At 46.9% G+C, this 27,197-nt stretch overlaps 1 protein-coding gene and 1 pseudogene across 5 annotated transcripts in view; one reads left to right on the forward strand and one right to left on the reverse strand.

Moving 5' to 3' along the window:
* Positions 1 to 27,197, reverse strand: part of NTRK3 (neurotrophic receptor tyrosine kinase 3) — a 391,217-nt gene that overhangs the window by 212,286 nt on the left and 151,734 nt on the right. The window lies entirely within an intron of this gene.
* Positions 8,655 to 9,313, forward strand: LOC118354315 (ferritin light chain-like; annotated as a pseudogene).

Genomic DNA, 27,197 nt, shown 5'->3' on the forward strand with positions numbered 1-27,197 from the left:
ATGCCCGTAATCGTAAAAACACATCGGATTTTGAAAGTACCAACTCAGAAATTTCTAAATCATCTCATAAATTTTTAAAATAGGAAACATGCTGAAATGATACTGCTTTGGATGTATGGGGTTAAACAAAATACATTACTAGAATTCATTTCACCTGTTTCTTTTTACTTTTTTTAAAAAAAATATGTCTACCAGGAAACTTAAAAGTACATATGTGGCTCTCCTTATATTTCATTTGGACAGTGCTGTGCTAGACCCTAGGCCCAAACCCCCTGAGGAACTTCAAATATTCTAAAGCCTAGGCTGCCCCCCTCACCCGTTACATCAGAATCCCTGGGTGGCACCACGCATCAGTATTTTGTGACGCATCCCAGGCAATTTCAATGTGCAGACAAGCTCAGGAACCGCTGTGCTAGCACAAGGCAAAGAAAAAGGCAGAGCTCTCTTACCTTCAGTGGGAGACACACGTGGTCACTGTTGGTCTGTCACCGTCGATGGTGACAAGTACAAACATGCGATGTCCACAAGGACAGAGGGCTGGCCTCTCACAGCTCTCCGCCCACACAAGGTATTTCAAGAAGAAATGGGGAGGCACATAGGACACCTGGGTGGCTCAGCAGCTGACCATCTGCCTTTGATTCAGGTCAGGATCCCAGAGTCCCAGGATCGAGTCCCACATCGGGCTCCCTGCATGGAGCCTGCTTCTCCCTCTGCCTGTGTCTCCGCCTCTCTCTGCGTCTCTCATGAATAAATACATAAAATCTTTTCAAAACATGGGGAGGCACACCCTAGGCGTATGTGGCCAGTCTTCCTCTCCTCTAGGGTGTTCCATAGGCTGCTCTCTACTGGCCTTGGCCACCAAGACCCTGGTTTCTCAGGGAGCCAAGCCTAAGCCAAGAGCCACGGCTTTCTGCCCTAAGACATTTTTAGCAATGAAACACACCCACAGCTTAAAGTCAGTGGCCCACACTATCCATCTGAATATTAACTGGGTGTGACGTAGATAATGTCACAATTAACAGGACCCAGGGAGTTCCCCAGAGGCAAAATGTGCTCCCCAGGGCGTCCTGAAATGCCTCTGGTTTGCCCTGGAAGCAGGAGTAGCTCCTGCAGAGCAAATAAGATTCAAGAGCTAAGAAGCAGGAGGTGGAAGGCCTCCCTCAGAGAGGCACTCAACTAGCTTGAGGTTTTGTATTTTCTGCAAGTAGCCCCAGGGGACCTGGGGGGGGGGGCAGGGCTGAGAGGGGCTGCTCTGTGGGTCTCTATTTCCTGGAATTCTGCCCCCAAAGAGCCCCTCCTGCAAGAGGCTCCTTCCCTAGAAATAGGCTTCCCCTGTCTCTCCTTAGCCTTGGCCACAGAAAGCACCATGGCAAATGGGAGCCGGAGGAAAACTGGCAGCAGGATACAACCCTTGAAAAGCAGCAAGTGATGCCCAAACCTTCCTCCTGAGATCCATGGGACAGGGGGGCGGGAGGGGGGCGGGGGGGGCAAGGGGAACCAGAGGAGGCGACACCCGCAGACAGCTGGGGACTCCTCATGGGACTTTCAACATGCAGCGTCATCAGAACAGGGGCATCATACTCAGGACATGCTCCCCAAATTGACTGTCACGAAGCTTTCCTGGCTAGATAAAAATCTCAAAGCCTCACGTGGTACACTTCAAATATTTCCAGATTGTTGTATGTAATTGGCACCTCAATATGTCTGTTTTTAAAAGATCAGTGCTCTTTCTCTCTCAAATAAATATATTTCTTTTTTTAAAGATTTTTATTTTATTTATTCATGAGAGACAGAGAGACAGAGAGAGGCAGAGACACAGGCAGAGGGAGAGGGAGAAGCAGGCTCCATGCAGGGAGCCTGACTTGGGACAGGATCCTGGGTCTCCAGGATCACACCCCGGACTGAAGGAGGCACTGAACCACTGAGCCACCCGGGCTGCCCAATAAATACATTTTTTTAAAATCTCGAAAAATAAAAAAAGGGGAGGGGTGCCCAGGTGGCTCAGTTATTTAAGCATCCACCTTGGGCTCAGATCATGATCCCAGGGTCCTGGGATCCAGCCCCTCATCCGGCTCCCCGCTGAGTGAAGAACCTGCTTCTCCCTTTCCCTCTGCACCCCCCACTCATGCACTCTTGCTCACTCTCTCTCTCTCTCTCTTAAATAAATAAATAAATAAATAAATAAATAAATAAATATCTTTAAAAGATCGATGCTGTACTATGAGACTTTGGAAAAGTCACAAAACTTCCTATCCTCAGTTTTCCCAACCACAAAAGGCACACAACAAAAGAAACCACTTTTGGAGGGAGGGTACCATGAGGAAAGGCAGCAAAACACTTAGCCCACAGGTTGGCTTGGAAATACCAGCACCTATGTTTAATCTAGTAGTAATATTAATGATTAGCATTATCAGAGTAGTAATTACAGCAATAATATGAGGCCATAATTTAAAAGGCATGTTAGGTTCTGCTCATCCTATCGGGCCCCTGCCATCTGCCATAAGAACAACATGCTCTGTCCCTTCAGCCCAGGCTCCCAAATAAGAAATGGCTTGTGGTAATAGGAATAATATATGATTCATAGTAGTAATGTAGTAAGAGTAGTAATAGAGCATGTAGTAATAGCAATATAATACATATAATAGGGATGCCTGGGTGGCTCAGTGGTTGAGTGTCTGCCTTTGGCTCAGGGCATGATCCCAAAGTCCCGGGATCGAGTCCCACATAGGGCTCCTTGCATGGAGCCTGCTTCTCCCTCTCCCTATGTCTCTGCCTCTCTCTCTATGTCTCTTATGAATAAATAAATAAAACCTTAAAAAAAATACAATACATATAATATATATAATGTTAGTATAACCTAATATTATACATATATCAGCATATATAGCATATTACCATAATAGCATAAACATTTTAATAAGCTAAATATAATATAGTAATAACAGTAGTGATAATGATTATTAAAGCTAGAGCATGGAAGCTTGCAGCTCAATGGAGCATGGGCTGGTTATCTGACATTCAAGGAACTAGGGTACATGGTTCTTATCTCAGAAGGGCCCTGTCACATAGTAAGGCTTAGCATGCAAGGGTTAGCACCTGGGTATTTACCCAAAGAAAATGAAAACATTTATTTGAAAAGATACATGCACCCCTATGTTTACTGCAGAATTGTTTACAATGGCCAAAGTACAGATGCAGCCCTAGTGTCCATCAATAGATTAATGGATAAAGAAGATACACACACACACACACACACACACACACACACACACACACAGTGGAATATTATTCAGTCATAGAAAGGAACGAAATCTTGCCATTTGCCACAACACTGATGGAGCTAGAGAATATAATGCTATGTGAAACAAGTCCATCAGAGAAAGACAAATACCATATGATTTTACTCATATGTGGAATTTAAGAAACAGAGAGAAATGAAGAGAGAAAAAAAGAGATTAAGAAAAAAAGATTCTTAACTCTATGATAGAGAACAAACTTCACCAGAGGGGAAGTGGGGGAAATAGGTGATGGGGATGAAGAGTACACTTACTGTAATGAGAACTGGGTGATGTATAGAAATGCTGAATCACTATATTGTACACCTAAAACTAATGTAACACTGTATATTAAGTATACTGGAACTTAAAAAAGAGATACTTGGAAAACTTTTTAACAAATGCAGGTCTTAGGGCTCAATCCTGGCTTTACTACCTTCTAGCAGTGTGCCCTCAGGTAGACTGCTTAACTTCTCTGATCTTCGGTGTCCCCATGTCTAAATAGAGCTAAATCTATTACTGCCTCTTAGGGTTGCTCTGAGTGTCCAACTGGAATATTCACACTCTGTGCTGAGCACAGATCCCAGCAAGGAGCTGATTAAAGAAAGCTGGCTAGTTTCCTCTCCTCAGCCATCATCCTCATCAAAGCCACACAAACTGAGGCCACTTGGCCCCCGCCTGTGGGCCGTGTGCCAACTGAGCTGTCCTTAGTGTGGTGAGATGGAGGGAAGATGGGTCTGGAAACCAACATGCCTGCTTTCAAAGCCCACTCTCCTACTTCCTAGCTACATGCCTGGAGGCCAGACACTCAACCTTTCTGAGCTCAGCCCTGTTATCTAAAAAATAATTTAATAACCAAGAGCCTTAAAAAATGCATATTATTTAACCCGACCACTCATTTTCTAGAAATTTAGCCCAGGGAAATAATCAGAGATGTACATGGAGATTTATGTACAGTGACGTCCATCAGCACATTTTAAAAATAGTGAATTGCTGGGAATAACAGAGTGTCTAACATAGGAGATTAATTATATCATGGTACATCCAAATGAGGTAATCCTGTTCGTTCACTAAAAAGCATGTTATCGAAGACTATTTAAAGACATGAGATGTTCATGACACTAAGGGGGAAAAAAGTGGTTTACACAACTATCCAGGTCACTATTAGCCTTAGGGCACCTTGGGTGAATTTGAGAAAGGTGCTCCCTTCTGATGGATGTTGCTCCCTGACCCCATCTCTAGCCTTCACTCCCTGCCCTTGAGCTGGGCACAGCCTGTACAACTGGACCTGGTAGCCCTTCCTGCATCTACCCTGGGCTCCTATGGTTCTGTCCCATTAAGCAGCTCCTTCTAAAAGACAAATCAGCTCATGTCCCTCCCCTGCTTGACATGCTTCAGTGGCTCCCTGCTTACTCACAGGAGCCACCTGAAGTCTCTACTATGGTCTAAGAGGCCTCGTGTGGCCTGGTCCCACATCTCTAACTTCAACTACTAACTCCTCTACTCCCTCCCTCCCTCCCTACTGGAGCTATCCTCCTTACTGTTCTTTGAACATGCTATACATGCTTCCACCTCAGGGCCTTTGCACTAGCAGCTCACTGTTAGGAATTCGCTTCCCGGGATCCCTGGGTGGCTGCAGTGGTTTAGCGCCTGCCTTTGGCCCAGGGCACGATCCTGGAGACCCGGGATCGAATCCCACGTCGGGCTCCCGGTGCATGGAGCCTGCTTCTCCCTCTGCCTGTGTCTCTGCCTCTCTCTCTCTCTCTCTCTCTGTGTGTGTGTGTGTGACTATCATAAATAAATAAAATTATTAAAAAAAAAAAAAAAAGGAATTCGCTTCCCCAGAGCTCACCACCTCACCTCTGTCACATTTATTTAAATCACCATTTGCATCAATGCATCAAATCATCAGGACACCCTCCAATTAGGACTTTTCCTATAGCTATCCCATCAAAAACCATAGCCTCTCCTCACTGCACTCTGCCTTCCTGGCTCCTTTTCTCCACTGCATATCAAGATTTGGTATTTTATGTATTTTGCTTCCTTACTGGGTTGTCTCTCTCTCCCTATTCTAAAGTGAAGTCCAAAAAAATAAAAAAATGAAATCCCTAAGGCCAGGGTGTTTTGGTCTGTTTTGTTTACTGCTACATCTTCAGCGCTAAAAACATTTCCAGGTACCTCATGCATACTTAGTAGATTTCTGCTGAGTGAATGAAGTAGGCCCAGTATAATCCAATGTTAATTTGATATAAAGCAATGCACTGATAGGAATTATCTCGAGATTGTAGGAAAACAGGTAATTTTTACTCTTTCTGTGCTTTTCAATATTTTCCAAAACTTCGACATAATTACGTACCACTGTAGCCTTCAAAACAAAGAGAGCCGTGGAGCTAGTTTTCAATGGTTATAACACACCAACCTTATCATTATGTAGTGACTAGTGAGTATTGGCTCCTTTTTCCAAGTCAGATACGGCACTTTAGGGAGGGCAAAATTGGTGTCTGTTACTTCTGGGGATCACAAAAGAGAATAAAGTCATGTCCATTTATCAACAAGAGCCAAAGCAAAATCCTGGCCAGGTCTCCAATTTCTCTAGCACTGAGACCCTGCTTTGTCCTGCCAGTTCTCCCAGAAAGCAGGGGCCTGTCCTTATGTCCCATCCCAGGACTCAGACCTGTCTCGTCACCAGACTTCCCTGTCACTGACTTCCTGTGTATATCACCACCTGTCAAGCTTCTGCCAAGCTTGCTGGATGTAATCTAGGGCCTCTGCTCTTGTTCACTCTCCTGGAACACTCCTCCCCAAGGGCCTGCTGGGCACATTCCCTTCTCTGCTCAGCCGGCCCTCATTCTAGAGATTTTCCTATCCAGCAGAGCTCCCCAGCCCCTCCAGCTGGCTGTATCTTCTCAACTTTCTTCTCCAGCCTAGCACATATCAGCACCTGACATGTCATATATGTATTTGCTGGTATCCTGTCGGTCCCTCTCGTCCCCACTGGAATAGAAGCTTCACTAGAGACTCTATTTACTGCTAAACCCTAATGTGTAAACTAGGACAAGATGCACAGTGGATGCTCAAAAATAATAAAGAAAAGAAGCAAGCAAGGAAGGGAGGAAGGAACCCACCCCCTAGGCCACACAGACCAGCACTCTTCCATCCGTCACTCCATAAAGAAGGGGATAAGGGTGAGGTCTGCTTAGAGTCTCCATCACAAACTCACTCGCAAACCCCAGCGGGAAATCCGTATTGCAAATCTAGCCACGGTCATGTCTTCTTTAGAAAGGAAACGACAGAGGATTTTTCTCCAGTCGTCCCTAGGAAGTTAATGGCAAACAGACAAAAACATTCACAGTTGGCTGATCGCGTTCAGGATCTAGCGTTGCATTGTTTTCCTCCCCATCTCCTCCTCCCGCAAGCCCTCTCAGTGTCCCAGGGGCTACGGACCAGCCCACAATCCTGTCGCAGCCTCTGCTCCGGGCACCAGACACCCGCAAAGCCAGGAGGCAAACGCTGGCTGGCAGCTGGCTCCTCACGGCTCTTCTTGCCTATCTCCTCCTCCTCCTGGGTGGTATGGCCACGACCTCCAGCCTTAAGTGGTGCTGAAAAACACAGCTTCTCAGACAAGCAGGTGCACTCCTGCTCCGGCCCAGCACTCTGGGGGCCTTTTGCATGCTGCTGGTACTCAAGGCATCGGAACAAAACTCTCATCTCAAAAAAATAAATAAATAAAATAAAATCAGCCAACACCCATCATAGGACAGCTGCTGACTTCCAAATTTAGTCCTCATGCCTCCTCTGTGATCTGTGACCCACCGAAAAGCCAGAGGCCTGATCTCTATTGTGACGTTTGCCATGGTTCGAAACGGGGAACCGAGATAAATTGGGAACTGGTTTTATTACCTGCAGCTTATCCCGGTCAAAGAAAGGGGGGCTAGGCTTCTCATTACACAGGTGCTTAAAAAGGGACTTCGGAAAGACCAGCATACCTGCTGGGAATTAGGGCAGATTCGTGGTTATCTCAGTGTTGAGGAAGGAATTAGCAAAAATGACAAATGTATGTCAAGTGCTGGTAGAAAACTAAGGCGTGGTATTGGGAAGGATTCTGAACCTGAGTCCACGCCGAACAGTGCCAGGATCAATCAGTGAAGTCTATAGGAGCAAGAGGGTGGGGAGATCACACATCTGACCCATGTGTGGCTAGAAGGAAGGAGGAGTTTCCTTGGTCATGGTTCTTGGACTCTTTCAATTTCCAGGGCTCACCTGCCAAACAAGTGTCTCCAAAATGTGAGCAATTCCCAGTGTGGCTCACTAAAACTCCACCCCTTTCTGTCCTAATCCAGAGAACATATCAGAATGCAAGTTCATGAAAAAACCGTGATGCTGCCCTAATTTACTGAGAAGAATAAACCTTCTGCAGAAGTTGGCATTTTCACATATTGCTCACAAATTACATGCATCCCATCTCACGGTGGATCATACATCACAATGTGGCAAATGGGAACCACAACACTCAGACCCCCTCCTGCCTCACACACAGGTGTGACAAGCCAAGGCACAGCCTCCGGAGCAGCTCCTGTGCACTCTGCCTGCAGTCCGGCCCTAGCCCCAAGCTCCTCAATAGCCAGAAAGCCTCCTCTGGGCAAGCAGGGCTGGCAGGTCCGAGAAGTATGACCACCCATTCTGCCCTGCAGTGCTACCCTTTGAGGGTTGGGGATACAGCTCTGGTCACCAAGGCCCCTTAGCTAGGATCACCATCGAGGCTCCCACAGCATGGCTTCAAATGTCCTGCATCAAATCAGCTTTCTTTGACCATCAACCCTGGAAGGTTAGAACAATGGCCTTGCCTTTGGTAGATCTGAGCCATAAGCAGAACCAGAGTTTGGTTTAATCTCCAGTGGGTAGACTTTCCAGGGTGCTGACCTTCTTGAGGAAATCAGGCCACCAGGAGAGGCTGACCCCCTGGACAACCCCAACAGTATGAAGGCATGTTGGTTTTCTAGAGCTGAGGTAACAAATTACCTCAAACTCAGTGGCTTAAAACAGGGGACATTTATTTGCTCCTAGTTCTGGAGGCCAAAAATTGGAAATCAGTATCGCTAGGCTCAAACCAAGGTGTCAGTAGGGTTGTGCTCCCTCCTAAGGCTCCTGGGGAGAATCTGGTCTTAGACTGTCCCAGTTTCTGGGAGATGTCAGCATTCCTTGGCTTGTGACTACATCACTCCAATCTTTGAGGCCTGCCCTTTCAAATCTCTCTGCTCATTCCCTCTTTGTGAGGGCTCAAATTTCCCTTAGCTTATCTCTTGAAAAAATATGTATAGAACCTGGAAGTTCCCAGATCTGCCTCTTCCTTCACCAGTGCTTAGACTAATAGACCCAGGGATGCCCTTTCATGCAGCCTCCAATCACTCTCCAGCCTTTTCTCCAGTCACAACCTTTGGGGACATCTTCTTGGCCATCCTTTGCCTCTGGGACCAGCCAACACCATATTTTGAGCTTAGCAACTTACAATCAACCAGGAGCTCCCAGATTTGTCAGAATTATCCCAGTGAGGTGGAAGCCACTATCAACCTCAACATGCATCTTTGGGCCTCCTACACCTACTTCTCTCTGGGCTTCTATTTCGACCATGACCATGTAGCTCAGGAGGCCTTGGGCCACTTCTTCTGAGAGTCAGCTGAGAAGTACAAGGGTCCTGAGTGTCTCCTGAAGATGCAAAACCAGTATGGCAGCCACACCTTTCAAGACATGCAGCAGCCACCCCAAGATAAGTAGAGTCAAATCCTAGATGCCATGGGAATTGCCATGATCCTAAAGAAGAAGAACCTGAACCAAGCCCTTGCGGGTCTGCATGACCTAGGTTCAGCCTGCACAGACCCTTGTGCCTGGGACTTCCTGGGTAGGCACTTCCTAGATGAAGAGGTGAAACTCATAGAGAAGATGGGAGACCAGACCACCTAAATCACCTCCGCAGGCTGGCTGGCCCCCGGGCTGGGCTGGGTGAGTAGCTCATCGAAAGACTCACCCTCCAGTATGACTAGGAGCCTCTGGAGCCCAGCAGCTTTGGAAGGGCCCCTCTGGCAACCCCCTGGTGCCAGGGCTTGTATCTGAACCTCTCCGTACAGCCAACAGGCAGCTTTTTGACCCCCTGGAGGACTTGCCCAAGCCCTGGGCCACAATGGAAACAATAAAGCTATCTCTACACATGACTTCATTTAAGGCCCCACCCCAGTAATCCAGGATAACCTCCCCATCTCAAAATCCTAATTTAATCACATCTGCAAAGACCCTTTTCCCTTATAAGGTACTATTTACAGGTTCCAAGGATGGAGACCTGATATTTTTGGGGAGGAAGGGGGTGAAGGCGGAATTATTCTGCCTACCACAGAAGGTAAAACCAAGTGTCACTTTACTTCAGTGTAAACATTAAATTATTTTCCCTTGATAAGAAACCTCTGACAGATGGGGAAGCATTTTCTGGCAAGGAAGAACCTCAATTTGGATCACAAAGTCAAGCATCTATTCTTCTCCTTTAAAAAGCCAGTTCTGGAAAGAACTGGAAACAAAGGAGGAAAAATATCCTCATCCTCGTATCACTGCCAAATGGGCAGCTTGACTGGGGCACAAGGAAGGGACAAAAGATCTTCGAATCAGTATTTTCACAGACAGGCTCTGTTTGCATCTAACAGTCCTATCATTTCCAACTTTAGCATACTTGTCTCAGGTGATACAAGTGGTCGTAATAATGGCAATCATGCAATCTGACCCTAGAGCCTGTGCTGTAACCATGACAACACAGGCATCACCCCTGCCATAGGCACTCTGGACCAGAATGCAGGGTTCTGGTGAATGACTCAGCGAGAACCCTTTAACCCTCTCTCTGGGCTTCAGTATTTCTTGTTATAAAATTAATAGTAATAACATGGGCAATCTATTTATCTTGTACAAAAAGCTCTCATTCACTAAATGTCTCAACAGCACAAGTGACATCCTCCCCATTCCCATAAGAAACTGAGGGCAAGTGAGGGCAAATAGGCTGAGCAAGGTCACCCACGTGGTAGAGCCAGGACTGTACAGAGCCCTCCCTGACTCTGAATCCCATGATACAAGCAGAGGACACATCCTCATTCCCCGCCAGGGAAAATGCAGCTCCTTGGAAACTCTTTAGGAAAAGTCAGTGGAGTGGGCTCCTCTTCCTGTTTGAAGGCCAGTGAGCTGTGGAGAGGTCTCAGAAGAAAGAAGAAATCTTCCCCAAAGCAGATCCCTCCCAGCCTCCAGAGAAGGCTGGGAGGAAGAATGAGATCAGACCTGTAAAATACTCTGCCCTCCAGGAAGAAGGATTACGTGTAGATTGTGAGCACACCCTCCCCAACCCCAAAGGCTAGGCTGTACACAGATTCAGAAACAAGGGACTGTGGGAAAGTCTAGCGCCCCACAACACAACTCTGACTGAGCAAGTCTCCAGTGCCCTGCAGGTGTGAATGCATCTTGCTCCCTAAATAGTTGATTTACTCCCAGGGAATGACTTTGACAGTAGGAAGAATATGGCTCAGTATTTTCTATCGTCGTGAATTAATTTTATCGTTGAGATTAAATCTGTCCAAACCCATCACAATAGAATGAAACTGATTGGCCAAATGCTTATTACAGAATTAGTGGTAGAAATTTAATAGCTAAATGAAGGTGTAAGGCTCATAGATCTTGTTTAGATAAGCAATGGCTTCCCAACACCCATTACCTGGGAGTTGTGGATAAATCCAAGATAATGGTGCACAGGGCTGGCATTACCAGTACCTGCCACCAAGACCTCAGACTCTCTTAGTTCCTCTGACATTAGAACATTGTAAGAACAAAGAATGGATGCATTCACATTCTCTGGATACTTGACTGTCTTCATACCGATGGTCATGTTTTAGAACTTAATAATCGCCTCCGAATAGGCTTTGGCTGGGAAGCCACATAAAGAAATAGCTACTCTTCTGTTATTTGGAGGGAATGTTTCAACAAAAGGGAGCTTATCCACCCCCCTCCTTCTTGCTGAAATGGGGTTGAGAGCTGATTGTATGAACCAGCCCCCTTCCAGACCTGTGTGTTATCCTCTTCAATTCACTGCAGATCAATAACAAATCTCCAAAAATAAACTTCAATAAATACAATGACTTGTAAATCCATTAAAATCCAAATAAATGGGTGCCTAACCCTCCTTGGGTTTGAAAGGCTGGTGGAGGAGTAAAGCTGAGGTCTAAAGATTTAGCTCTGGTATTCTGGTGCGCTTGAGGATGAGGCGGGAGAAAAACGTGAGGTTTGGAAACTCCAATTTCTCCAAATTCTACTCCAAAAGTATCTATATCTCCAAGCCACCAGTTCCGCTTTCCTTTCCTTTTATTACTTTTTATTGTGAAATGATTATAGACCCATAGGAAGTTGCAAAAAATAGCACAGGAAGGTCCCACATAGCCATCATCTAGCTTCTCCCAACGGTGACGTCCCACATAACCATAGTGTGTTATCAAAAGCAGAAAATTGACTGGCACAATCCTACTCGGATTTCACCAGAAAGTCCAATCCCCTTCTGCAAGTGTCCATCTGTCCATTTTTAGCTGCTTGGGGTTTATCCCTTAATAGCAATTTGATTTCCTCTAGAGGAATCATCTTTCTTTTATTGTATGTAGTATCATTAGGAGGATAATTTTAGGTGCTGACCTTCCAAAAGGCAGCCAGAGTGACCTCTCCCCAACTTCACACTCAGAAACAAACAAGGGGACTGCGGGCACTTCAACCACTCTGATGTTAACTATGCTGCCAGCTTGCTATATATACCAAAGAACAAAATCATAGTCCCTCCCATTTCCCAAACCAGCACCCTCCTCCCCAGTCTTATTACATTCTGAGCATTCTCAAGATCCTTTGGTCCATTAGTTTTGGCCTGGTGGGCAAGAATCAGTTTCTGCTGCTTGTATACACACGAGCACAGCTCAAATCACCCATGATTACTATCAACTAAGAATGACCTGGGCTGGGATCATGCCCATCCAAGAAGGTCCTGGGGCATGTTGGTGGCTCAGTTGGTTAACTGTCCAACTCTTGATCTCAGCTCAGGTCTCAATCTCAGGGTTGTGAGTTCAAGCCCTATGCTGGGCTCCATGCTGGGCATTGAGCTAATGAAGAAGAAGAGCAGAAAGAGGAAGAAGAAGATCCCACCACACCTTGACATAGACCAGAGGCAGATGCTGCTGCTGAGGCCCCACCCTACACCCCTGGAGACAAGTACAACCAGTGAATGGAGGGTAGGCATCCATGAGTAAATGTCCCCACCCCTGGATCTCCATGGGGAGCAATTCTGAAGCATGTCCCACTCAACTTCTCAGACTGTCCCCAGCCAGGTGAAGCTCCAGGCAACCATGGCAATAATCGCTCAGGGTCACACCCATCCTCGGAAAATTCACCTTCCCTTCACACTTTCTCACTTGCTCCCATATGCTTCCCAGAATCACCTCCCAGATCAACGACCCACCCCTCAAGTCCTTGCCTCAGAGTCAGCTTTGGGTAAACCTGAACTTGAGGCTGAAAAATAGAAGAGACTTTCACAGCCTACCTAGGAGAAAGAAGAGAGAATTCACTGGAATGTTTTGGGTTATTTGGTGGAAGGCAGTGTGGCCATTAAGCATTTGTGGCTACTGCTACAGGTGGAAGTGGTACTATTTCACATATACTGGGTTAAATAAAATAGAGTATTAATATTACTTTCACCTGTTTCACTTTACTTTGATGAATAAGTCTACTAGAAAATTTAACATTACATATGTGGCCTAAATATATTTCTATCAAACGGTGGTGATGGAAGGAATATGTCAGGTAGCAGTCAGGATGTTATTGCTACCATCATTGATGCTGTTAACATGAGAAAATGAATGGACCAGACTACTATGGAGAGTGCCACAATTATTTATATGTCTATCTGAGGAACTCCTAGGGTAACAGTAACTCATGGATAAAAATGTTTTTACCCAGTGCAAGGAGTAGGAACAGAACTTTCATATGCTGACCTTGGCTTTGTTGATTGGTCAAACTCTTCTCTAAAGCAGTATGTTCATCCTCCCCATGAATGCAAGGGATTAATTCCATCACCAGGAATCTAAGCTACAGGATTAATCCTAACTAAGGAAAATTATATGCACAAAGATGTTCACCTCATTGGTATTTATAACTGTATTTATAACCTAAGTGACCAGCTAAAAAAAAGGGAACAATTAAATGTAAAAAAATAGATTTACTCGGATTGAAAAGCTGGCGATCCTTAAAAATGATGGTTATAATGATTATGTAATAACACAGAGACCATTTAATATGATGCTTTGTGAAAGCAAACATAAAATTATATCCACAGCATGATAAATATGTAAAAAGGACAGAAAGGAAAGCTGTTAAGGTTGTTTGGGGTATAAGGACAATGTAATGTTTTTCTCTATTTCCTGAGTTAATTTTGTGGGCATTCACTACTTTGTTAACAAAGAAAACAACCTTCTTTCACACATCGGCAACTCAAAGTGTGTGCTTGTTTGTAAAGGATGGATCATTCTAGTGCATCCTTCCATTTTGTCAAATTTATGTTACAAAATCTATCTTTTCCTTTGACAAGAAGAAACAAAGGTAAATCTCACCCAGCTACTTTTGAAACACAGAGGCCAATAAGAATAAATATCTTCTATGTGGCCGGTACACCAAAGCACAGAAGAACAAGCAGACACCTGCCCACGGCAGTGAGGTCTCTTCCTGACCAACAAAACAAGTGGGTGGCCAAGGAGACTGGAGGCGCAATGAGTGGACTTCAGAAAAGCAACTGACATGGCCTCTGCAAAATCCTCCCTGAAAAATTAATCCAAACTGGCTAGACTGTGCATGCCATCAGCCCTCAACATTCACAAGGATGTAAGCCTTATTTACAAGGGCTTATCTTTCACACCATTCCTAGAGTTTCAGCATGCCTGGCACATGAGCCACTAAGGTTCTTGTATGAGGATAACACAGACCAGGGCAGGATGGGAATATTCCCCAGGAGATTGCAAACACCACAACTCCTGATAAAATGCAGTTTCTTTTCTCGGGCAGGGGCCCCAGTTAGCGGGCAGGCTATGGAGAGGTTGGAGTGAGTCCGACAGAATGTGTTAACATCTTTATTAACAATCTGGGAAAAGATGCAAACAGGATATTAATTCATAAGAAATGAGTCCACAAGGGCCAAGAGACTAGATGAGCACCAGTGAAGGCTGGTAAGGGGCAAAGCCAGGAGAGTAGGAGCACAGACAGGTGGGGAGCATGCATGACGGCACTGGGTCGGGGTGCAGCAAATGAAACATTCCCCTTCCAGCACAGCACGTAAGAGGTGCCCAAGCCTCAGTGAGCAAGAGAAATAATACTGCAAAGTAATACTGTAAAGAAGATCAAAATTAATATAAAAAAAAAACCCTACTGATTGTTTTTAACCTTGCTTACTGAGGGTTTCTGGCACCTTCTTATATTTCGTGCTCAAGGCCTCACTCCCTTCACTACGATCCTGAAAGACACTCCAGAAAGGAAGAGGGTGGTGAGAATGACAAGAGGTGCCCACACAGGCCAGCCGGAGAGAACGGGGTTGAAAGAGCAGACGAGCACTGAGCAGTGCTAAGACTGGATTCTGCAGAAGGGGGACTAGAGACGAGCAAGAAGCTGCGAGGGGCTCCTGGGAGGTGGCCGCTGAAAGCACACTGGGCAGCTCATTAGCAGAGAGATGGCAGCAACCTAGATGAGGCTCACAGAACCAGGGCGAGCAGTCCGAAAGGTGACCTGGAGGGGAGTGAGGGAGAGAGAAAGTGCCTTGGCTGGGGTCCCTGTTAAAAGCTGACACAGACTGTGACCACAAAATGTTGGATGAGAAGAAAGACCATAACGGCGTAGGTTCTCAAGGGCAACAGGAATGCCAATGCCCAGCCCTTAACATTGCCAATGTCCCCTATCCCTCAGCTGCCCAAGTAGTCCCTAAAACCCTTCATGAGACAAGGAGGCCAGAATTTAAGATCAAAGAAGCAAAATGTTATGGTGGGAGGAGCACAGAGTCTGGAGACAAGAGCCTGGGTTCTAGCCTGGCTCTGCCCCAACCATACTGTTCTCACTGTTCTCCAAGAAGTCTCTAGATTGCTCTTCGATCTCCAACTCTATATCAAAGATTGGGTGGGGAGGGGGGGGACTTAAAACCACTTTTCTCTTTTTCTATCACCATGTTGATCTAATAGCTACTAAGTGTTCATAAAAACAGGGAACAGACACTGAAACCAGAAATTGGCCACTGCAGTGAGGTGACCCACACAATGAACAACTCAGAGCATGGAATTCAGTCCCAGAAGCACATACTTGAAGGCTTCAGGGTTTGGAGAGGAAACTACAGAGCTGGCCAGGATGATCTGGAGCTTCTCTGGTCTGAGAACTCTAGGATTGGGAGCTCTCTCCCCAGGGCAGCCATGGCAGACAAAGCTTAATTGCAGACTATGTGAACAACAGGAATTATTCCTCCAGAGAGAAGAATGAGGTCTCAACATTCAGTTCCTTCAGGCTCACTCCTCTACACACCACCATCCCCATTCTCAGCCCAAGGGTTGGCCACCTTTCAGTCACTAAGATCTCTTCAGAATCCACTGAGAAAAGGAGAGACACATGGCAAAGAGGTGAAATAGGAATCAAGCTCTGCCCCAAAGAACGATTCAAGGGGTTTTGATATTGTTGTAAGTGTATTATAACCAAGTAGCCAAGAAAGACACATCTCACCTTTTACCCCTGATCTTCACAGGGTGCGCATCTATAGAGCTTCAGATGCAAGAAACAGTGGCCAAGGGGAACCAAGCATCAGGCAGTTCATCACAGAGCCAGCAGCCAACAATCCCCATGGACAGCTCTGGTAAACCTCAGGTGCCCAGCAGAGCTTCCTATTCTACCTTCTGTGAACTGAAGTAGGCCTTGGCCACCTTACCTCTACTTGACAGCAGTCAGCAGCAGGTGGAACAAGAAGATGCATCAGAGAAGGTCACAAGAAATAAATTCCTGACTTGTGAAGCACAGGAGTCTTGACCGCTTAGTAAAACACGGCCCTACAATGAATGTCATGCCCAGGCCTCTCTCCAATCAGATTACAAATGCCTCCTGCCTTGGGATCAGCTGGAAAGAGGAGAAGGACACAGGAATCCCCACCCACCAGTATAAGGACCTGCCCAGGGCCACTGAGCCAGCTTCAGGTCTCCCCTGGTCCTGTGCAACAGAATTGTTGGTACAGGGACAGGATGCTAACAGAAGAAGCAAGAGTGGTTCTTGGGGAGGCCTCCTGAGTAAGAGGCATTTGTGAAGATATTTCTAACTCCTCACGAGCGCTAGACCTGAATTAAGTATCTCTATTTAGTCATACTAATACACAAACAAAAACACACAACTTCCTATACATAGACCACCTGGGAAGAACAAAGCAAAAAAAAAAAAAAAAAAAGAGAGGGGGGGATTAAGCATGGTCTTAAAGGCTCTCAGAAGAATCTGCCACCCTCCAACACCTCCCCAAGAAGACTCTTACCAATAGCCACACAATCACCTTCTAAATCAGCTGAGAAATATCCCCTCATCTCCACTCCCACGCTGAGGATCTCCTTCCAGAATCCCAGAGACCTTCAAAGTCAGTCTGTACTAGCTGGAAGGGCTACTGCACAAAGGAGGGTCTGGCTGCTTCCAGGCACAGTTGATGGAGGGCATTCTGGTGCTTCTGCACATATCTTCCATGGCCATTGCTCATGATACTAAAACCAACAGCTACATACCTACCAGTAAGTACCTACTGGGGACAGGCTAAGAATGTCACGGATATCAATACACTTAATCGTCATGACAACCCTAGGTTATAGATATTATAACTCCATTAAGGATAAGGAACACTGGGGCTAAGAGAGATTAAGCATCATAATCATCACTTTTATGTGTCTACTTGGTGAGGCTATAGTGTCTACCTATTTAATCAAACCTTAATCTAAGGGACGCCTGGGTGGCTCCATCGGTTAAGTGCCTACCTTTGTCTCAGATCATGATCCTAGGACCCTTCTTCAGCAAGAAGTCTGCTTCTCCCTCTTCCTTTGCCCCTCCCCCTGCTATGCTCCTGCTCACTCTCTCTCTCTAAAATAAATAAAATAAAACCTTTTTTAAAGAATACAAAACCTTAATCTAGGTGGTGTTGTGGAGATATTTCATAGATGTTGTTAAAATCCATAATCGGCTGACTTTAAGCAAAGGAGACTCTTTGATTATGTGGGTGGGCCTTGTCCAATCAGTTGAAAGGCTCCAAGAGGGGGGGAAATATATATATATATATATATATATATATATATTATATATATATATATATACAAGGTTTCTCAAAGAAGAAACTCTGCTTCAAGACTGTAGCATGAACTCCCGCCTGAGTTTCCATCCTACCAGCCTGCTCTACAGATTTCAGACTTGCCAGCCCCCACTATCCTATGAGCCAATTCCTTGAAATAAATCTCTTTATAAATACACACACACATATACACACAAATAGATATATATATATACACATACGTCCTATCAGTATGAGGAGGCAGATAGAGCGTGATTTTTCAGATTCGACACAGTGGTGAGAAGATGGGACAGCTTCACACTGCCCATGGATTGAAGAGGCAGAAAGACTTTAGACTGTACAAAGATAGAAACCTCTTTCCTTCTTTGCCTCAAAAGCCCATCTACCCATGCCAGTCTTTTACTCTCGATAAAACCACTGCTAGGGATATTGTAGGAGGACAGTGATGTTCAAATGGCACAAGTCTTCGGGGGCCAGGCCATCAGTTTTCCCACAAGAAGGTGAGAGATACAGGCATATGGAAATCCATCTACAACCCCCCCACCCCCACCAAAGAGCTCCTCCTACACTAACTAGAGACAGTGGGCCCTGTCCCCCTCAAGAGCCAGAATCCAGAAGACTAGATGCACCCTAGAGACCCTGGTTGGAGCGGCATGGCCTGGACTCCGTTCTATGGGACACCAGTGGACAAGTCTAGACAGCAAACATACTTCCTATACACTTGGCTGCTGACTTAGCTTTGCTGTGCTACTGAATTTCCTCTCCAGTCTATCATTCCTAGTGCAATGGACTCTGTGCTCCCCAACTAGTCTAGACACACCTGCTCTGCCTCAAACCACAGGGCTCATCCTGGGGCAGAGACTACCACTTTGCAGAACATCTTAGCTACAAATCACACTAATTTAAAATTTCTGGCTCCAACATGACAAGATTTGGTGAGTGGTGTAAGGCACAGATCCATCTTTATTTAACACTGAAAGACGATGACATTTTACCCTGTGCAGGTTTATGTAGTAGAGCTGCACGTCACATTCCTTCCAGCCTAGATTCAGAGTAAGTTGTAGTTTATGCACTGAAGATATTTCTCAACCTCCTTTTGAAATCCATTCTACTGTTTCTAATGAAGATGTGCATTTCCTTAGAACAGTGTCTGTCTCTGCTGCTGCAATCTGAGATCCTGTCTTCCGAATGTTTGGTCACTTGTTCCTTCCTTAACAAGCTTTTGTGAGCGTGAAGATTATGGCTGCTATTTCCCACTCTGTCATCAGCACAATGTTTTGACTTTTTGGTGAGCTATCCTTGACAGTGTCATGCTGATGCCACTACCCAGCTAGCAACACTGAAATTCAGTGACTTCCAATTGTGTGTGTGTGTGTGTGTGTGTGTGTGTGTGTGTGTGTGAGCTCACTGCCCTCTTCCAGCCCTATCTCAGCCTGAGCCCCTGCTTCACCAGGTCATCTCATCATCCCCAAGGCCAGCTCTGTGCAACGAGGTCAAGGAAATGGGCTGTATACATCATGGAGGATAAAGCATCCCTAAATAGTTCACCGGCCTCGGCAGGGAGGGGGAAAGAGAACACAGGGGATGAGTCAGCCACCGAGAGGGTCTTGAGGCAAGAACCACAGTGTCCAGTATCTGTTTACATGCCCCATTATGTTTGGGGCTCAGAGCTTAGTCTTGCTCTGCTTCCACAGGCTGGGCACCATGTAGTCTGCTGGAACTCGGCTAGTTCTCACCTGACTTGACGGCAAGGCAGAAATCCTCAAGTCTGGCGCTCTCCATGGGCTGACATCTCAATAGACGTTAGCCAAGACAAGACTGTGCAAGGGGCACCAATTACTAAGGTTTCATTCATCTTCCCAAATGACTTGGAAGGATCATCATCAATAATTCAAGCTGAACTACACTGAGAGAAACCAAGTGCATTCTGGTGAGGCCATGGACAGGATGATTGTTGTGCTCCCCCACTGTATGCTCACACCGCCAAGTTCAAGGAGCTGTGGCTCTCCTGGGTGCTAGTGAGCGCTGGCCTGACTGTCCATGCTAATGCCTCGGGAATGTCTACCCAGGATGAGGGGAATGATTCCGGGGGCGGGCTGCTGATGGCTGCCTTAGGGCCACACAGGGCTGGGCTTAGGAGGTGGCCCAACCAGTTGGCTCATCCTGAATCATGGAAATGGAGGGTCAGAGAGAGTAGTGACTACCCCAGGCCACTCTGCAGCAGAGGCAGGAAGAGAGCCTGCCCCTCCTTACCACTGGTGTGACATTCTTTCCACCAGCCCTGACATGCTGCTGCTTCTCTGGGTCTGAAGTTATCTTTCTATAGAATGAAAGCAGGGCTGTATCTTTTCCCTATGCTTCCTACTGAGGTGGAATAAAAATAACTCCATAAAACAGTCTAAGTTCATCAAAAGAAAGGGACCTCATGAGTGGAAATGCACACACACACACACACACACACCTGGGGAAGCACTGCCTTTCTCTCACCTATGAGATCCCTAAAAATATGCCAGTGGCCACCTTCTGAGTACTGGCCATGTGTGAGTCACTGCACTGAGTGCTTCCCATATGTGACCCCAATTGATGCTCTCAAAACTCTTCTCAAGCAGGCACAATTCATTCACATCTACAAATGCGGGCAGCTGGGGTGCAGAAAGTCTAAGTGACTTGCCCGAGAAACAAAATGCCAAGTCGACGACTCTGGTTCCTATCTTACACCAAAGCTTGTGCTCACAGCCACTGCCTCCCGCTGCCCCATCTCCCTCTACCAGCATTTGTTGGGTGTGTGTGTACAGCCACCCCTTGAATAACGCAGGGATTGGGGCACCCACCCTCATGCAGGTGAAAATCCACATAACCTCTGACTCCCCTAGATCTTAACTGCTGATAACCTATTGTTGATTAGCATTCTAACCAATTACCTAAGCAGTGGAGTAACATGTATTTTGTATGTATATCCTATGCCATATTCTCACAATAACGTAAGCCGGCGGGGGGTGGGGAACGTTATTAAGAAAATCGTAAGAGAAAACATGTTAGTGGCACCGAAGGCCATACGTGTATGAGTGGCCTCGTGCAGCTCAAACCCGTCTTTAAGTGTGACCTGCATGTGCATATGATTAAGGATTCTGCTGTTAGGATTACATATTTCACTGGAGCCCGTCCCGGCTTCCACATTGGTTTCTGCTCCTGGAGGAGCTGTACCCTCAAGGCCTTTGAAATGCCCCACAGTAGGTGATCCATAATTGGTGATTGATGCTGCGTGGCCACGGCCGCCGCAGACAGAAGAAGGTTAAGTCAGCTTCTGCCAAGCCTCTCTATACCTGATGCCACCTGAACAAAGCCGGGCTGCATCGAGGTAGCTGAGAGGAGCGAGAAGCAGAGAAGGCAGGGACTGGGTCTTTCTTATGCTCATTCACATTTTATAAATACACCCTTATCCCCCTTGTGATGTAGCCTCAGGGCACATGGAATAAATTCTGAATTAACCAAATGAAAAGCATAATATACAAACAACATGAAAAGAGGAAAGCAAGGAAGAGAAATAAGATTTGCACAGTCGTGGGAAAAGCTAAAGAGATGGGCCCCATGAATGGCATGGAAAGATATTTAGGAAACCCTGTTGGGTGGGAAATAAAGATCAAGAACCATATGGACTGTTCAAGATGATTTTCATTTAAATATACTTGTAAAGTGTGTACGTGGATCTAGATACCCAGGTATAGACCGATGTTGCCTAGATCTGTGTGTGCCCGTGTGTGTTCACATCGCATTCACATGCATTATGCTAACATTGATAATTACTGAATAATGAAATTACTGCTTTTTTCAGTAATTTTTATATCTTCTATGATGTGGCTACACTCCTTTTATAAAAATAAGTATATGAAATACAAAAAAATAACTAAAGGTCCCCAGTTCTGGAGTCTTTGTGAGTCCGGAGGCTACAGGCGATGGCCATCTGTACCAGAACACTCCAAAAGTGTCACAGACTCCCTAGAGAAAGGCTGGCAGAGACAATAACCAGCTCTGACGGCCCTCCCTGGCCCCCCTGGCCCAACCACAGCCCATCCCATGTCTGCCAAGAGCAATCACCGAGACAGGAACCCAAGTCCACCCACTTCCAGATGGACATGTCTAGTTGGGTAGGCTGGATAAAGCCTACTGCATGTGAAAACTTCTACCGGAAATGGTGAAATGAAAATACCACCTAACCTTAGACTGGAACTCACCAAATCGAGTGAAGTATCATTATTGAGTCCCAGGTGGCAGTGGGAGAGTCCAGACTGGAAGGAGTCAGAACCTGGGGATCCAACAGATCAACATGGTGGGGAGGGGCAAGCGACTGGGAAGCCCCCCAAGAACAGGCCAGTGGAAAGAGAAAGTGCCATCCTAGAGATGTGGTGGCAGCCACGTAGGTGCAGGGGTCAGCCGTCATGGTGTCAGGAGAATCTGACAGCACCCCATGAGAAGAGATCCCCATTGGTGGCACACAGTTCCCCAGCTGATAGAGGGACTTAGGGATTCCAATCCAAAAAGTGACAAGACTCCAGGTCTTGTAACGTACATATCTCTTACATTCTGTGCCCATTAAGGGCAAAAAAAGTGCACAGGTCTGCATCCCCACCTGGCTAGACTTGTACCCTCCTACAGAGAAGATCTTCCATAGGACCTGCAGAATGGGAAATGTCCCCAGGTACACTCCTGCCATCCAGAGAAGCCACATGTGAGTGAGAAAGTAAGTTCAGTCTGCCCTGGGCTCTTAGACACACAAGAGGAAGGTCACTGGCCATCTCCCTTAACCTCTGACCTCTGACCCCTCCTGGCTTAGGCCTGGTGACCTCAGAGGAAAAACTAATTTGTGCAATGGATGTTCTTTTCCACCCTCTCCTCTCCATGCTGCCTCTGATCTCCTACCCTGTTTTCCTTCTCCAACCCAACTGACAGAATTACAGAATGGTACAACCAGAAGGGACCTTGAAAGTCATTTAAACCACATCCTATTATGGAGGACAAAGTGAAGCTCGTAGGATGTCTGAAGATAAATGAGAGCAGAGCCAGAGCTAACACCCAGGTTTCTGAGCCATACCAGGGCACTTCCTCAAATGGAAATTGCAGGGACCAGAACACAGACATGAGTGTCCTTCATCAGAAGCTAGAACCTGGCTAAAGCCAAGTGTGGCTGGCAGACCAGTGGGATCCGTCTCATTCAGGAGCTTATGAGAAATGCAGACTCTCAGGCCCTGCCTCGACCTATCCCGTCAGAGTCTGCATTTTAACAAGATTCTTGAGTGTTGTGCATGCACAGTAAAGTTTTAGATGCTCTGAACTCCAGAACTGCCCCTCTGATCCACCTGTACAGTCAGGCAAGGAGGAGCCCCTCCCTCTCTGTGCCCAACTCATCCCTCACTTTTCCCAACCCGATGGAAAGCCTGCAAATTAATGGCAGTAAAACAACAACAACAACAACAATGCTCCCATTTCCAGTCAGCGAATGCTTCTCCCCTCATCCACGGGGAGCCTTTGTGAGGCACTTAAATCTCCCCGTTAAGCAAACAGCACGACCGACCACACATGGAGGAACAGGTGGCAGATGACTGGCGAGGGCCCCGATGAGCAGCAAGCGGGCTGGGTCATTAAACACTGCAGGTGGACAGGTGTGGCCGCCAGCCCCCACACAGAGGGTGGTGAAAACTGGGTGCTCAGCCAGCCACCTCGAGAAAGGAGTGCACATGTCCGAGGGCAGAAATGGACCCAACGAAAGGAGAGTACCCCAGCGCCACCCTCATCTCTTCGTCTCTCCTCCTTAAGCCAGCCAATGCCTGACATTAACAAGTCACTCATCCTTCCCGAAGGTTATAGAGGAACCAGAAACAATAATTCCTGTACCACAGGATCACAGTGATAATAAATGAGAACACATCAAGTGCCAGGCACAGTGCCTGACACATAGCGGGGGCCCAATATATGAGAGCTTTCTCTGCCACGTCTTCATCCCTCCCACCTCCATATGCCCCAAAGGGTTTGTGCTCTGTCAGAAGGAGGCTGGGGAGAGCTGCAGAGACTCTGATTTCTCTGGTCAGGGGAGCAATCTGGACATTGGGAATTTTGAAGAGATCCCTAAGTGATTCTAAGGTCAGGCCAAGGCTGCAAATCAAAGCCATTGCAAGACCTGTGGATGACTCACAGCTTCTCTGAATGCACGGGGAGTCAGAATATTTCTCCCCTCACCACCTTAATTGAGTGATTACTACATGGCCAGGGACTAAGTGAATTGCTTTATGTACATAATTTCACTTAATTCTCATCTACCCTGCATAATGAAGATTCCGCTTTCGTTTGTCAGCTGGGGAAATGGAAGCTCAGAATAGTTAATAAGTCACCGTAAGGGTCACAGCTCCCAGGCAGCAGCACCAGGACTCGACGCCAGGCCCATCTGACTAGGAAGCTGTAACGAGCACCAGGAGCAGGCTAGGGAGGAAATCGCAGTGGTGTGAACATAAGAATACGCCATACAAGTGGCCCAAGTCTGCACAGGCTGTGGATTAAGAAGAGTTGCTGAGAGAGACTAGAGAGCCAGTGAAACATGGTGTGATCTTAGGGAAAGGCAGTTCCATCCTGGTGTCTTCCTGTCTGGGAGACGCCATAGGGGTTGGTAGGGGGGGAGCAATGCATGGGAAGAGCTGTTAACTGGAAGAGAATATTCCCATCTCTAGCTTACTGGTAAATCAACAGGCATCAAAAGAAATATCCCAGATCACAAGTCTCATCACAGTAGTAACAAAACTGGGGGTGCTGGTGATCCAGGGAGGAGCGCCAGGGTCCAGCCCTTTGGGTGTGAAGCCCAAATGTCAGAGGACATTTGCACACACACACACACACACACACACACACACACACCACTTTAGGCAATCTACCAGCATTAATAATGCTGTGTGAGCAAGCCCAACACAGTCCTGCTGGGAGAGGCAAGCATTCACCAAACCCTCCTTCAAAAACCACATAAGGTACTATAGAAGAAAGGTGCATGGTGCTATAAAGGCCAGTCATGGGGGCACCCCCACACACAGCTCTAGGGGGTCAGGGCAGGCATCCTGGGAGGAGTGAAGATTGGGAACAGAAAGGAAGAGCTGGGAACCCGGGAAGCTGTGCCATGAGGACCATTCGAGGCAGTCCTGGGCAGCACAGAACATCGGGGAAGCAGAGGAATGGCCGCTGTGGCAAGAGTGAAAATCAAGGGTGTCGGCTTTTCTCCTAAGAGCAGGAGGAAGCCTGGAGTTTCTGGAGCACTGAACAGGACACAAGCAGATTTCCATTGCCCAGTAGGACTCTGCTACTTTGACTGCAGTGGGGGTATCAGGCAGAAAGGCCAGGGCTGGAGGGGGTTCCCCAGGACGGACGGAAGGCAGCGTGCAAAGACAGAGGGGACCGCTTCCAGAGGGACACAAGAGGTGACAGCCACAGGACTGGGGCTGTACCAGAGCAGGCAGCGGTGGCGGGGTGGGGACTGCAAGGGGAGGGAGAGAAAGGGGTCAAGAATGAATGCTTAAATCTCTAGCTCACCGGACAGTTCCCTGAGATACAAATGATGGGGCGGGGGTAGGGGGGTAGGCGGCACCCCTGAGCACAGTTTGAGGTATGCTGGCCAAGGCCTCTGCTTCTCACCTGTTTCAGCCCTATCTCTGAATCTGAGCCAAGCCCTCAGGTGGAATCTAGAAACGGGGTTCCTGCCAGAGTGTGCCATGTTGTTAGCATGCACTTTGAGAGACACAGGAAGACAGAGCAGGAAAGTGTGGGGGCAGGGCTCAAAAGGCCAGGAACAGTGCCATAAAGGGCCCCACTAACCTGTAGCTGGGGGTCTACCTGAGGCAGGATAAGCAGATTATTAGCTGATAAGAGAAAGTACCTCTTGGTACTTGGGGAGTTTGCCACTAGACCAGTTCTGCGAGCAGGCTGGAGGCTCTCAGATGATGGAGGGAAGTAAAGACCCATCTGTCACGGGCTTTCTGCAGCTTCTTAGGCTGGGATGCACCATGGCTCCCAGCAGCCCTGGAGCCCCTTCTATTCTGACTTTAAAATGCACAACACTGGGGCGCCCAGGAGGCTCAGTTGATGAAGCGTCTGCCTTCAGCTCAGGTCATGATTCTGGAGTCCTGGGATCGAGTCTCATGTCAGGCTCCCTGCTCAGCGGGTAGTCTGCTTCTCCCTCTCCCTTTGCTGCTCCCCCTGCTTGTGCTTCTCTCTCTCTCTCTCTCTCTCTCAAAAGAGTAAGTAGTTAAAAAAAAAAAAAAAAACGCACAACACTAGGAGGACACAGCTTCGGAGTCCGACAGACCACACAACCTAACCAGTGCTTCCAGAACCCCAGCTCTCTTGTCTATAGAAAATGGGATGATGATGTCAAGCACAGGGACTCCTGACTGTCAGAATAATGAGAACGTATAATTAGCTGCTGCTTGATTGAGCAGTTACTCTGCCCTGGGTATTGGATTCTAGGCTCTGGTTACTGTTTTCTGTAAATTATCTCAGTTTACTCAGTGAGTAAGCCAAACCTTCAAGATTTTATGTAACAAACCCAGCATCTCCAGGCCAGCTAGGCTCTCAGAAATTGGTAGCTACCAGTTTTCTCAGTGGGTATTGATCCACCCATAGCTGCCTGGGCAAAGCTATCCGGCTGAACCACCAGCCTCAGAACCTGTCTCAGGGGCTTTTGCTTCTTCTTGAGCCAGCGAGGTGGCTGAAGCTCAGGCAGGCTGGGGTGGGGAAATGAAGGGAGGAGAAGAACGAGCCAGACATCAGACATGGTCACTCTTGCTCAGCAGACCTGCCTCAGATGGCTTGCCTATCAGTCCATCTCCATGGTCTCCAAGTGGGGTGAATGAACATCAGCTACCTGAAACCTTGAGCAGTCATCAGAGGAGGGCCACAAGAAAGACTCTTAATGCCCATGGGGCCTAGAGATCCCACAATGGCTCAGGACACCACTCAGCTAAGGCAACAGTGAGGTACAGAGGGATCCCAGGACTTGTACTACCACCAAGTGCACAGCTCTGGCTGTTCCTTCTTAGTTCGGGAACTTGGAGGGACCTGGGGATACCTGATGCCCTGGAAGCAGACTCTAAAATTATTCTTTCCCAAAACCTAGAGAGAAAGAGGACTGTCACACTACAACCTTCCTCCTCGGCTGTGCGTTCAGGCAAAACTGCCATCACAATGTCATCTCAGGTTAATCGGCTCATCTCTTCAATTGCCTTGTCGAGGTAATACGAAGGATAGCTACTGTGCTACATTATTTTAAGTTTTGCTTATGTCTGAAAAGTGCCTGGCATGTAAAAAGCACTTTATTAATGGTTACTTCTTGTAATATGACCTGATTTTCCAAATATGAGGAGCTCTTGGAAAGTTCTCCCATCTTCTGATTGATGTTTTAGGGTACTATGTGTCAATCTACATCAGGAGCCTGCAACTATGGCCTGTGGGTCACATCAATCTGTTGCCGCTTTTTATAAATAAAGTTTTATCAGGACAGAGCCAAGCCTATT

Source organism: Canis lupus, chromosome 3, assembly GCF_003254725.2.
Source record: "Canis lupus dingo isolate Sandy chromosome 3, ASM325472v2, whole genome shotgun sequence".
In the NCBI taxonomy this organism is placed as follows: Eukaryota; Metazoa; Chordata; class Mammalia; order Carnivora; family Canidae; genus Canis; species Canis lupus.